Below are 14,023 nucleotides of genomic sequence, written 5' to 3'. Positions count from 1 at the left end.
GATCAGCCCTGGGATTTCTCTGGAAGGAATGATGCTGAAGCTGAAACTCCAGTACTTTGGCCACCTGATGCGAAGAGCTGACTCATTGGAAAAGCCTCTGATGCTGGGAGGGATTGGGGGCAGGAGGAGAAGGGGACGACAGAGGATGAGATGGCTGGATGGCATCACTGACTCGACGGACGTGAGTCTGAGTAAACTCAGGGAGTTGGTGATGGACAGGGAGGCCTGGCGTGCTGTGATTCATGGGGTCTCAAAGAGTCGGACACGACTGAGCGACTGAACTGAACTGAACTGAATCAGACCTTAGGGACTTCCCTGGTGGTCCAGTAGATAAGACTCCTCGCTCCCAATGCAGGGGGCCTGGGTTCAACCCCTGGTTGGGCAACTAGACCCCACGTGCCACAACTAAGAGTGTGCATGCCACAACGAAGGCCTGACGCAGTCAAATAAATAAGAATAGAATGTTTTAATAAGAATTATCAGACTTTATTAACATCATTCTGACTTACTAATATCAATGCACATTAAGTTCTTTAAGCCAACTTAATAAATCTTTATAGAATATTTTATAATTTTTGTGTCAGGTACTGCAAATCCAAAGATGAATAAGACCATTCAGACAGTTGTAATAACTGTTAGACTAAGAATAAGGGAGATCTATAAATGATCTTTAAAGTCCTTCCTTTAAAATTATATGATTAAACCCTGAAGTGACATAAAACCAAGCTGAGGAAAAGCTACAGTGACAGGCAGTGATATTCCAGGAGTAGACCAAAGGAATAGTGTCCTTAGATTCCTTATTTTCTAGGTAAAGGGATTTAGATATTTTAACTCTACTATATTTAAAGCCAGTATCTCTCCTTTGCTCCTCTCAGTTCTGTGGTCTTTCCACATAAATATCCCATCTCCCTTTCGTGTCCTTTGGTTGGGAAAGTTTGGCTTCTGTTTTGTTTTTTTTAAATGAATATCCTTGAAAAAGATAGCTTTTCTCTACTCTTTACCATCCATCCACTATAGATCAAAAACCAACCATCTATATTTTGTAGAGTAGAAGATAACCATGATACAAACACAATCAAGAAAAATAATCTGTACAGGATTATTCATCACAATGGCTGAATTATAATAAAATCAAGATAGCATTGTTCTCAAGCAGTGTCCCAACACAGTGCTATACAGCAGTCACATTGTAACCATATCAACTTTGTTAATAATGGACTACACAAGTGTGTAAATAACTCATAGGGAATCAAAATCAATTCAAAGTTGTTCTCCTAATATCACTTTTTATTCACTTGAATTCAAGGTTTGCTTTTCTGAATGGGAGAGAAGGAAGTGGTATTATTGAGAGCCAGCTGTGAACTGCTGGTTATTATGGTTAATAACCATTAATAAGTGGTACTCCACGAGCAGCTACGGTGTTTAGAAAACGTGTACTTCCATGCAAGACTGTTTGTGCGTTTTCACAAAAATCTGGGCACACCTTAAACATCTTCATTAAAGTAAACATCGTGAGCTGTGTGTGTATCATTGGGAGAGAGAACTGATACTTGAGGACACAAAAACTATTAATACTTTGGCCCTGAGAGTCTCTGTTCTATTGAATTTTACCCTATAGAGATCCATATAGTCTCCCTACTTCAGTCATGTAACACTTCCCTTAACAGTCCAAATTGAGCTTCAAGTTCAAATTTCTCATGCTCAGTTTCAAAGCCTCATACTTAGCTACTGTCCTCACTGGTTCTGACAATTCCCATACTCAGTACCTGCTGCAGAATCTTTTGATTACATCTTCTACTGCAGGAGCTAAGAGATTATACAGGAGGTGGGAAATTGGCCTAATAGAGTCTGACAGAGTCCATTAGTAATTTTTAATAAAGAACTACCTATCTTTTTAACAGAAAGGACCTTTTAAAATGTCTTAGTTAACTAGATAGAAACCATACAAAGAATTACTTTTAAACCCATACACAACATGTATTCTGTTTTCAAAATGGAATATACAAAAGATATGGAGACTAAAAAGAAAACACTTTTATATTTAAAAACAATTTCTTATGCTTAATTACACAGACTGTCTTAATCAGAATACGAAGCAACACCTTAAATATCAAAAATACTGCTGGATGTCAATCTTTAACAGCTTGTGTTTCTAGGGCTATTGATTTCTTTTTACTTGTACCATGATGAAGGGGAGGGCAGAACTCAAGGTCTTAAGATTTCTTTGGTATAAAATATCAATTTCTATTGATTCTTGAAACTCTTATAATTGCTTTTCTCCCTTTTAGAAGAGTACAGGTTTAAAATATACTTTTTCCTAGCCCTGATTTTTAACTTCGCATTATTGCTTTATCATGTCTGAATCTCATGACTTCACAATGAGAGATGATTGAACGGTTGAGAGTTTAGAAATGAGATACAGAGCATTTCATCTCAAACTTTAATTCAATCAGTGGTGAACAAAAGTTAAATCTAAACAATGCTCAGTCTAAACAATGCTCAATAGTAATGCATGAATCCACAGCCCATTGTTTTCTTTTTATCATTCAGAGGTCAATTATCCAGTTTGTGTATTATTCAGGCTTTTCAATTCTCATATTCTATTGCCTTTTCTTTATTTTTGCTGTTCCACTATTTATTATTACCTGCTCTAAAGAGGAAACATAAAGCTTTAAAATGCAAACCAGTTTGACTTTGCTACATACCAGCACCAGCCATAAAATAACTAATAAAGGGATGGAAGATCATTCACAAATGACAATTATCCATTCTCCTAGCGTGGATAACTGAAAACTGGCGGCACTGTATCAGCTTATCTCAAATCAGTTTATCCTCATCAGTCAGGCACACACTCTAGCCATCTCCAAATGAGAAATGAAAGTTCAGTCTAAGAATCCCTAACAGTAAGATACACTATAACTATGCAAAGAAGTAAGGAACAATGAAAGAAGTAATTAAATGCCAATGGAAGAAAATTAAGTAATTAATATAGTCAATGGAAGAAAAAATAGGGGCTATACTGCCATACAATAATATACAAAAATTTTTAAAACACTCTAAATTAATAGAACCCAAAGATTCAAATCTAAAGCTAAGATTTTAAGAGAAATCCTTTACTGATACACACAAAATAGTAAGATCTCATATCATGTGTTAGGGAAATGCCAAAATCAATTATATGTGGTTCTTATTTCAAGATCTTAAAATTCAGTGATTGTTTAGAAATGTACTAAAGATATATAAGACATCAACTGTAAGACATACTATTATTTTATGTACTATTAAGGAAAAATGCTATCAGTTATAAATGAAAGACACCAATTATATGATGTATCCAAATTTTAGAGATGTTATAGTACTGAAAATAGGCTTTTTAGAATCAACAAAATTTAGCATTTATCGTATTTATCTTTCCAATATGGCACTTTCCAGTCCAACACATTTCTGATTACCTCTAGCAGGTTTAAAGGACTAAAGAAATAGTCCTCGTTTCTTGGCATGAAAAAAGGGCTGTAATGAACTAAATTATAGCTTTTCCCTACTCTTTACCATCCATTCACTACATGGCAAAAAAACAATCATCTGTATTTTGTAGAGTAGAAGGCAACCATGATACAAACACTATCAAGAAAAATAATTTGAAAAGATGCTCAACACTGCTTATTATTAGAGAAATGCATATCAAAACTACAATGAGATATCACCTCACACCAGTCAGAATGGCCCTCATCAAAAGTCTACAAACAATAAACACTGGAGAGGGTATGGAAAAAAGGGAACACTCTTGCACTGTTGGTGGGAATGTAAATTGATACAGCCACTATGGAAGAGGGTATGGAGATTCCTTAAAAAACTAGGAATAAAACCACCATATGTCCCAGCAATCCCACTCCTAGCGTATATGCTGAGGAAACCAGGATTTAAAAAGACACGCGTATCCCACTGTTCACTGCAGCACTGCTTACAATAGCTAGAACGTGGAGGCAGCCTAGATGTCCACGACAGACGAATGGATAAAGAAGCTGCGGCACATATACACAGTGGAATATCACTCAGCCATAGACAGGACTGCATTTGAGTCAGTTCTGATGAGGTCAGATTACACAGAGTGAAGTAAGTCAGAAAGAGAAAGATAAATATCGTATTCTAATGCATATATATGTTCAGATGATAAAGTAGCTGCCTGCAATGTGGGAGAAACAGGTTTGATCCCTGGGTCGGGAAGATCCCCTGGAGAAGGAAATGGCAACCCACTCCAGTACTCTTGCCTGAAAAATTCCATGGGCGGAGGAGCCTGGTAGGTTACAGTCCATGGGGGTCACAAAGAGTCAGACACGACTGAGTGACTTCGCTTTCACTTATGCAATCTAGGAAAATGGTACTGAATAACTTATTTACAGGGAAGCAATGGAGAAACAGACCTAGAGAAAGACTTATGGACATGGAGAGAGGGGAGGAGAGGGTGAGATGTATGGAAAAAGTAACATGGAAACTTACATTATCATATGTAAAATAGACAGCCAACAAGAATTTGCTGTATGGCTTAGGAAACTCAAATAGGGGTTCTATATCAACCTAGAGGGGTGGGATGGGGCGGGAGATGGGAGAGAGGTTCAGGAGGGAGGGGATATACATATACCTATGGCTGACACATGTTGAGGTTTGACAGAGAAAAAAATTCTGTGAAGTAATTATGCCTCAGTTAAAAAATTAATAAAAATTTTTTAAAAGGCAAAAAAGAAGAAAAATAGTTTGTACAGTGGCTGACTTATAATAAAATCAAGAAAGCACTGTTCTCAAGCAGTGTGAATAAACAAACATATAGTCACAATGGTGTGATTACTCACCTAGAGCCAGACATCCTGGAATGTGAAGTCAAGTGGGCCTTAGAAAGCATCACTACGAACAAACCTAGCGGAGGCGATGGAATTCCAGTTCAGCTATTTCAAATCCTGAAAGATGATGCTGTCAAAGTGCTACACTCAATATGCCAGCAAATTTGGAAAACTCAGCAGTGGCCACAGGACTGGAAAAGGTCAGTTTTCATTCCAATCCCAAAGAAAGGCAATGCCAAAGAATGCTCAAACTACTGCACAATTGCACTCATCTCATACACTAGTAAAGTAATGCTCAAAATTCTCCAAGTCAGGCTTCAGCAATACGTGAACCGTGAACTACCTGATGTTCAAGCTGGTCTTAGAAAAGGCAGAGGAACCAGAGATCAAATTGCCAACATCCACTGGATCATGGAAAAAGCAAGAGAGTTCCAGAAAAACATCTATTTCTGCTGTATTGACTATGCCAAAGCCTTTGACTGTGTGGATCACAAGAAACTGTGGAAAATTCTTCAAGAGATGGGAATACCAGACCACCTGACCTGCCTCTTGAGAAACCAATATGCAGGTCAGGAAGCAACAGTTAGAACTGGACATGGAACAACAGACTGGTTCCAAATAGGAAAAGGAGTACGTCCAGGCTGTATACAGTCACTGTGCTTATTTAACTTATATGCAGAGTACATCATGAGAAATGCTGTACTGGAGGAAGCACAAGCTGGAATCAAGATTGCTGGGAGAAATATGAATAACCTCAGATATGCAGATGACACCACCCTTATGGCAGAAAGTGAAGAGGAACTAAAAAGCCTCTTGATGAAAGTGAAAGAGGAGAGTGAAAAAGTTGGCTTAAAGCTCCACATTCAGAAAACTAAGATCATGGCATCTGGTCCCATCACTTCATGGCAAATAGATGGGGAAACAGTGGAAACAGCGTCAGACTTTATTTTTTTGGGCTCCAAAATCACTGCAGATGATGACTGCAGCCATGAAATTAAAAGATGTTTACTCCTTGGAAGAAAAGTTATGACCAACCTAGATAGTATATTCAAAAGCAGAGGTATTACTTTGCCAACAAAGGTCCATCTAGCCAAGGCTATGGTTTTCCAGTGGTCATGTATGGATATGAGAGTTGGACTATCAAGAAAGCTGAGCACCAAAGAATTGATGCTTTTGAACTGTGGTGTTGGAGAAGACTCTTGAGAGTCCCTCGGACTGCAAGGAAATCCAACCAGTCCATTCTGAAGGAGATCAGCCCTGGGTGTTCATTGCAAAGACCGATGTTGTAGCTGAAACTCCAATACTTTGGCCACCTGATGCAAAGAGCCGACTCATTTGAAAAGACTCTGATGCTGGGAAAGATTGAAGGCAGGAGGAGAAGGGGACGACAGAGGAAGAGATGGTTGGACGGCATCACCAACTCGATGGACATGGGTTTGGGTGAACTCTGGAAGTTGGTGATGGACAGCGAGGCCTGGCATGTTCATGGGGTTGCAAAGAGTTGGACACGACTGAGCGACTGAACTGAACTGAAGAATGATTTGCTTATTCTAGAAATCTTTAGTAAGCTTTAACTATACATTAAGCATTAATTCTATATATTTATATGCTTGATCCTGAAAGTAAAGATCAATGAGCTAAGTTTTTGTCTTTGAAGGGCTCACAGTCTGCAGTATGATGGAATGCTTTGACAGGGTCCAAATTATTAGTCCACTGCTAATTCTGTTATGCTTATTTCAATTTATAGGAATCAGTTCCTGTAAACACCTTCCTTTGGATAGCTCAGCAAAAGTATTCTCATTCTTGCCAACTGTGGCTGAAAGTACAGCAAAGGTTCACAAAGATTTGTATAAAATAAAGTACTACCGCAAGCAATTCCTATGGCCATCACTTAAGTGCTTATATAATAGTTCTTATTCAGGAGAATTTATTTTAACTAAATCAAAGGTGCTACAGGATTCAAACATAACCTTAAAGGATATAAAAAAAGATAAGCCATAAACCTAAACTTTCTTGTATTCAATATTTACATAACCATAAAGTCCTGGAAAAATAAAAATAGAGTATTATTATGACAATGCAGAAGTCCCTTTCCAACAAATTTCACAAGTACTTTCTAATCATAATGCAACTAAAATAGTATATAGTTTTTATAATAAAGTTGAAAAATGCAAATATCAGAAACTAGACAAAAATAAAAAATAATAAAATTTTCCTTTAAAATAAACTTTTACTTACCTTGATGCTAGCATTTCTTGAAGAAAATTAGAGAAGTTTGTAGACAGAAACTTGTAAGAGAAGCTGAAGGCAACTTCAGAGCATTTTCAGGAACCATAGATATTTATGTTGCTGACTCTTTCATGACCTACTCTAGCATCAGAAAATTTTTCCCTTGACTAAGTAACACAAGGAGTCGGACATGATTGAGCAACTAAGCACAAGCACTTATTTACTTAACACAATGCTAATATGAACGTCTCACAAACAGAATAAAGATGGAAAAATCTTTAGTTCCCACAGTTATTTGCAAAGGTAAAATCTTTGATAAGCTTTTGTCTCCCCCAAATCACAAAGTTAAATGACATCAAGTTTATAGGTATTAGAATACAAAAAAATCTGTGTGACTTAAATTGGTGGGAAACTACATCTTTCTGAACTCAAATACCTGTGAAGGAACTTCTGCTGCTGCTGCTAAGTCACTTCAGTCGTGTCCAACTCTGTGCAACCCCATAGACGGCAACCCACTAGGCCCCCCCGTCCCTGGGATTCTCCAGGCAAGAACACTGGAATGGGTTGCCAGTTCCTTCTGCAACGCATGAAAGTGAAAAGTGGAAGTGAAGTTGCTCAGCTGTATCCGACTCTTCGCAACCCCAAGGACTACAGCCTACCAGGCTCCATTGCCTTCTCTGGAAGGAACTTCTACTACAGAAATAGCCTTGGCCTCTCTGTCCCACTGAGTAATAAGTAAGTTTAAAGAACTCATTGAGTCAGATCAGACCCTTCTGGGCTCTCTGAGATTTGTCTGTTCATAGTGAGGGAACAAGGAGGGCCTGGCAACCCACTCCCGGACTCTTGCCTGGAGAATCCCATGCACAGAGGAGCCTGGCGGGCTGCAGTCCATGCAGCCACAGAGCTGGACACGACTGAGCGACTAAGCACAGCACTGCATAGCAAGGGAACAGTCTGGCTTGCTTTTACTTTTGAGGTAAACTTACATCTGAGTGGGAAGCTCACGAATGTCCAGCTATACCAGCAATTCAGTGAATAAGTCTACATAACTCAGGGTGAAAATTAGGAAACCCACTGTGGTTGTATATCAAAGCTACATCCTTTAATCCAGCTTTTTGCTAGCTGGAATGCAGCTAGTAATCCAGCTATTAAGCTGATGGGTTCATGTCTATGTGTGATTCCTATTTCTAATAATACCCAAGAAAAAATACACTGAAACAAAAATACCTTTTAAATTGGAGGGTTTTCCCCTCTATATAAAATATACATCATTTAAAACTGTTCATTATGAAGAATTTAAATACATATAACAAAAACAGAACAGTATAACAAAAATCTCCAGGTACTCATCACATGTCTTCAATAATTATCAACTTGTGACCAATACTGTTTCATCTGTACCACAGTCAATACCCGCCCTCCTGCAGTTTCTTTTGATGCAAATCCCGTATTTCATTTCATCAATAAATACTTTAATACATATTTACATCACAAATAAGTTAACATTTAATTCCTTAATATCACCACAATGTAATCAAATTTGTCTCACAATGCTTTTTAAGTATATTAGAAGATCTAGTGAAAAGTGAAAGTTGGACACTCAGTCATGTCCAACTCTTTGCAACCCCATGGACGATACAGTCCATGAATAAGGTTCATATACTGCAACTGATTGTTGTATCTCTAGTCTCTCTTATTTTATTGATTCTTTCTTCATATATTTTTTTCCTTGTAATTAAGCATTTGTCTTCAGAGTTCTCATAGTCTGGATTTTGTTAGCTACTTTCTTGTGTTATCATTTTATATGCATCTGTGTCCCTTGTGTTTCTAGTAAACTGAGACATCTAGAGACTTAATCATATTTAAATTTGACTATTTGGTAAGACTATTTCATAAGGAGTTTATATTCCCCAACAGGAAATACAATTTCTGGCAATCTTTTGTCTGTGTATACGTGTTTGTGATGTTAACAGCTATCAATAAGCATTGCCTAAATTTGTTATTCTATTAGAGATGGCAAAATAAGAGTCCAATTCTATGATTCTTCCTAGCTTGAATCCTTCTATAAAGAAAACGTCCTCTCATCAAACATTACTGATCTCAAGATAGAGTTTGTATAGAAAGGCAGTATAGATCTTGACTTGCAGATACCCCTTCAAGACAGGACTATGCCCAGTTATGAGGAATGTGGCTAATCTGCCTCCAGCTGTTGACTTCGAGTCCATTTCAGCTTTCAAACTATCTCTTTGGAGAAGGCAATGGCAACCCACTCCAGTATTCTTGCCTGGAGAATCCCATGGACAGGGGAGCCTGGCGGGCGATGGTCCACAGGGTGGCGGAGAATCTGGCGTGACTGAGGCAACTAAGCACGCATGCAAGCTATCTCAGCTGGCACCCAGCGCCTGGGACATAGGCGAGGTGGTGGACGCCAGGGCACACCTCTGGACGACCCTCAGCCAGCGTCCAAGCAACGCAGGCGAGACAGTCTTCGCCATCTCCCTAAAGCAGGGCCATCTGAAGAGCATTCTTTCCTCCAGAGCTCCACACTGGGCTTACAGAGACTTGGTCAAATCACCATCACGGTTTGAGATGGCTCCCCTAATCCAATCCTGCTTCTTCCCTTTCCTTTCGTATTTCTAACAATCCTTTTTCATGCTTAACTCCATTTTATTGTCTACTTCCCAGGGAACTGAGGTATTAGGAGGATCTAAATGGTCTTCACCGACTAAGGTCCGTCTAGTCAAGGCTATGGTTTTTCCTGTGGTCATGTATGGATGTGAGAGTTGGACTGTGAAGAAAGCTGAGCGCTGAAGAATTGATGCTTTTGAACTGTGGTGTTGGAGAAGACTCTTGAGAGTCCCTTGGACTGCAAGGAGAGCCAACCAGTCCATTCTGAAGGAGATCAACCCTGGGATTTCTTTGGAAGGAATGATGCTGAAGCTGAAACTCCAGTACTTTGGCCACCTCATGTGAAGAGTTGACTCCTTGGAAAAGACTCTGATGCTGGGAGGGATTGGGGGCAGGAGGAGAAGGGGACGACTGAGGATGAGATGGCTGGATGGCATCACAGACTCAATGGATGTGAGTCTGAGTGAACTCTGGGAGTTGGTGATGGACAGGGAGGCCTGGCGTGCTGCGATTCATGGGGTCGCAAAGAGTCGACATGACTGAGCGACTGAACTGAACTGAACTGAAATGGTCTTGACTACTGATTTCTATTCTCTAAATGTTATTCTTAGTTTTAGAAAGAAACTAAGAATATCTTTAGAAAGATATTCTTAGCTTTAGAATATTTTCTTAAAGGTGTGACATATCGTTCACTGTTAGTGAATTATCAAACTGTACTGTTTGTCTAAATCCCTGTGAATGTACAGCTTCACAGTCACCCTAGGGGTATACTCTGGCCTCCAGCCTGGCATTTCATGGGTCATCTGATTCTTTTCCAGTCATGATCACCATCCTGCATAACCTTGTCTGTTTCCTGGAGAAGCAAGGGATGGTCAAATGAGCAACAGAAAAAACTATTCTTAAAATGTGTTATGAACTCAGTTTGGTTTAATGTGTCAAATGCTAGAGTATTACATGCAATTTTAGCACAGTCCATTTTTTGGAAGACTCTTGCTGAGGCTTAGCCTTCTTTAGTGGTCTCCCAATCAATATGACCCTCACTTCATGTTCAAAAAATACTAAAGAAGAAAAGAAAAGGCAGCTGTCTGTTAGGTTATACAGGATTTATTTGGTATCTTCAAAAACCAATCTGAGAAAATTTTCCACTCACTGGTTTTAGCTGAGCCACCGAGAAAACAAGAAAATCCTTCTGCAAAATTCTCAATAAAATGATATTATCTAAAGACCTGAAGCGTGAAACCTGGATTACAACAGTTGACCAAAAATCCAGAATGTGATGTCCATAAAAACTAAATAAAAACATAAAAGGAATAATGATATACTATTTAGAAACTGGAAAGGTATTTCTGTAATTTGACAATGCATAAATAATGTACATATGTCATGGTAAAGCTATATCTGGGCTATCTAAACTATTACATTGAGAATGAAAACACTGTGCTCTTCTGTTTATAACAGTTACATCATTTGTGTATTTTTTATGTACTTCTTACCAATAATGACTCTTTCAGGTTTTTTTAAAGTACACTACAGAATTAAATTTTTTCAAACAAAAGAGATCAAAAGTTTTTCAGGTCTGCAACTGAGTGAAAAACTTCATACCTAATTATATGCAAATTCTGACGTAGTCATGACTTGGAGACAAAGAATTAAATGTAGTTCATATAGTAATATGTTTACCTGATTGCAAAAGCCAAAAGTTGGCCTTTTTAAAAAATCTATTCAAGACATTTAGATTCACTGTGGTATACAAATAAACATGACCAACAATCTCCCTCCCTATATCTGCCACCTTCTGCAACAGGATTTAGTTGCTTCTCCCATCAAGAGCTAAGAGTTCACTTATCAACTGACTAAATTCATGCCAGCTTCTGACTTGCTTTAACCAATGAAACAGCAGCAAACATACTGAAAATAGACTTGAAGAGTTTTACACTGGGGCTTGCCCTTTTACCAGTATTTAAATTCCATTCCTGTTGAAACAGCACTCAAGCAACCACGTGGAGAGATCCCCAGTCATCCCAGCTGAGACCACTGTAAACCTGCCAACCCCAACCAATCCACCAGGCGACCACATAAACACACATGAACCTAAACAAGATCAGCTGATCCTGGCACAGACAACAGAACCCATCAACCTGAGCCTACCCAAATGTCACCCTACAGAATAGTGAAATAAACTGTTTGCTTTCGTTGCTGTTGTTCAGATGCTCAGTCGTGCCCAATTTTTGCAACCCCATGGACTGTAGCATGCCAGGCTTCCTTGTCCTTCACCATCTCCCAGAGCTTGCTCAAACTCATGTCCACTGAGTTGGTGATGCCATCCAACCATCTCAACCCCTGCCACCCACTTCTCCTGCCCTCAATCTTCCCAGCATCTGAGTCTTTTCTAATGAGTTGGCTCTTCACATCAGGTGGAGCTTCAGCATCAGTCCTTCTAATGAGTATTCAGGGTTGATTTCCTTTAGGATTGACTGGTTTGACCTCCTTACAGTCCAAGTGACTCTCAAGAGTCTTCTCCAGCACCACAGTTCAAAAGCATCAATTCTTTGGCACTCAGTCTTCTTTATGGTCCAACTTACATCCATACATGACTACAGGAAAAACCATAGCTTTGACTATATGGACCTTTGTTGGCAAAGTGATGCCTCTGATTTTTAGCACACTATCTAGGTTTGTCATAGCTTTTCTTCCAAGGAGCACACATCTTTTAATTTCATGGCTGTAGTCACTGCTTGGGCTGATATTTGACAATGGCAATAGATAACTGATATTCTCTTCTATAGCTCTGTACTATTGACAAAACAGTTACTACATCACTGAATAACTGAAGTATACACAAGTGGTAAAGAACCTGCCTGCCAACATGCGGGTTCAATCCCTGATTGAAAAGATCTTAGCAGAAAGATCCCCTGATAAGGGCATGACAATGCACTCCAGTATTCTTGCCTGGAGAATCCCACAGACTGAGGAGCCTGGCAGGCTACAGTCCATCGGGTCACAGAGTCAGGCACAACTAAAGAGACTTAGCCTTCACACAAGCACCACACTGGGAAAATGCAATCAAATATCAGTATCTGTACAATGATCCTTATTCTACAAGATGGCCTTTTCTTCAAATTCTTCAAACTATGTAATAAGAACAGTCAAGAAGACATTTTGAAGGATACCTGCTGCTGCTGCTGCTGCTGCTGCTGCTGCTGCTGCTGCTGCTGCGTTGCTTCAGTCATGTCTGACTCTGTGCGACCCCATAGACAGCAGCCCACCAGGCTCCCTCATCCCTGGGATTCTCCAGGCAAGAACACCGGAGTGGGTTGCCAATTCCTTCTCCAATGCATGAAAGGGAAAAGTGCAAGTGAAGTCGCTCTTAGCGACCCCATGGACTGCAGCCACCAGGCTCCTCTGTCCATGGGATTTTCCAGGCAAGAGTACTGGAGTGGGGTGCCACTGCCTTCTCTGGTTGAAGGATAGCAATCGATGTGAAATCTTAAAAATCTGAGGACCATGTGCTCCTACAATAATTTGGCTGGACTTGTCCCTGGTTTGTAATTGAGCCACGGGATATCATCCTGACCTCCCAACCTGGGGGCTTAGGGAAGGGACAACAGGTAGAGAAGGACTGGAAACTGAGTTCAGTCATGTGGCAAATAAGTGAGATAATCATTCCCATGTAATAAAACCTCAATAAAATTCTGGACACCCAAAGTTTGAGGGAGCTTCCTCACTGGTGATGCACATTGATACACTGAAAGGGGAATGTGTCCTGAGGACACAGAATAGAAGGTATCCTTCTAGACCTTACTCTTTGTATCTCTTCATTTGGCTAGCCCTGACCATATCCTTTATAATAATACAGATGGTTAACAAACATAAAAAGATGTTCAACATCACTCATTATTAGAGAAATTCAAATCAAAACCACAGTGAGGTACCATCTCATGCCAGTAAGAATGGCTGCTATCAAAAAGTCTAAAAACAATAAATGCTGGAGAGGGTGTGGAGAAAAGGGAACCCTCTTACACTGTTGGTGGGAATACAAACTAGTACAGTCACTATGGAGAACAGAGTGGAGATTCCTTAAAAAACTGGAAATAGAACTGCCATAAGATTCAGCAATCCCACTGCTGGGCATACACACCGAGGAAACCAGAAATGAAAGAGACACGTGTACCCCAGTGTTCATCGCAGCACTGTTTATAATAGCCAGGACATGGAAGCAACCTAGATGTCCATCAGCAGATGAATGGATAAGAAAGCTGTGGTACATATACAGAATGGACTATTACTCAGCCATGAAAAAGAATGCATTTGAATCAGTTCTAATGAGGTGG

General features: G+C 39.5%; 1 protein-coding gene across 1 annotated transcript in view; it reads right to left on the bottom strand.

Moving 5' to 3' along the window:
* The window catches only part of WDR41 (WD repeat domain 41), a 47,053-nt gene that overhangs the window by 27,021 nt on the left and 6,009 nt on the right, over window positions 1-14,023 (bottom strand). The window lies entirely within an intron of this gene.

The sequence above is a fragment of the Capra hircus genome, chromosome 10 (assembly GCF_001704415.2).
Source record: "Capra hircus breed San Clemente chromosome 10, ASM170441v1, whole genome shotgun sequence".
NCBI lineage: Eukaryota > Metazoa > Chordata > Mammalia > Artiodactyla > Bovidae > Capra > Capra hircus.
The sequence above is the reverse complement of the archived record's forward strand: the minus strand, read 5'-3'. Positions and strand labels throughout refer to the sequence as shown.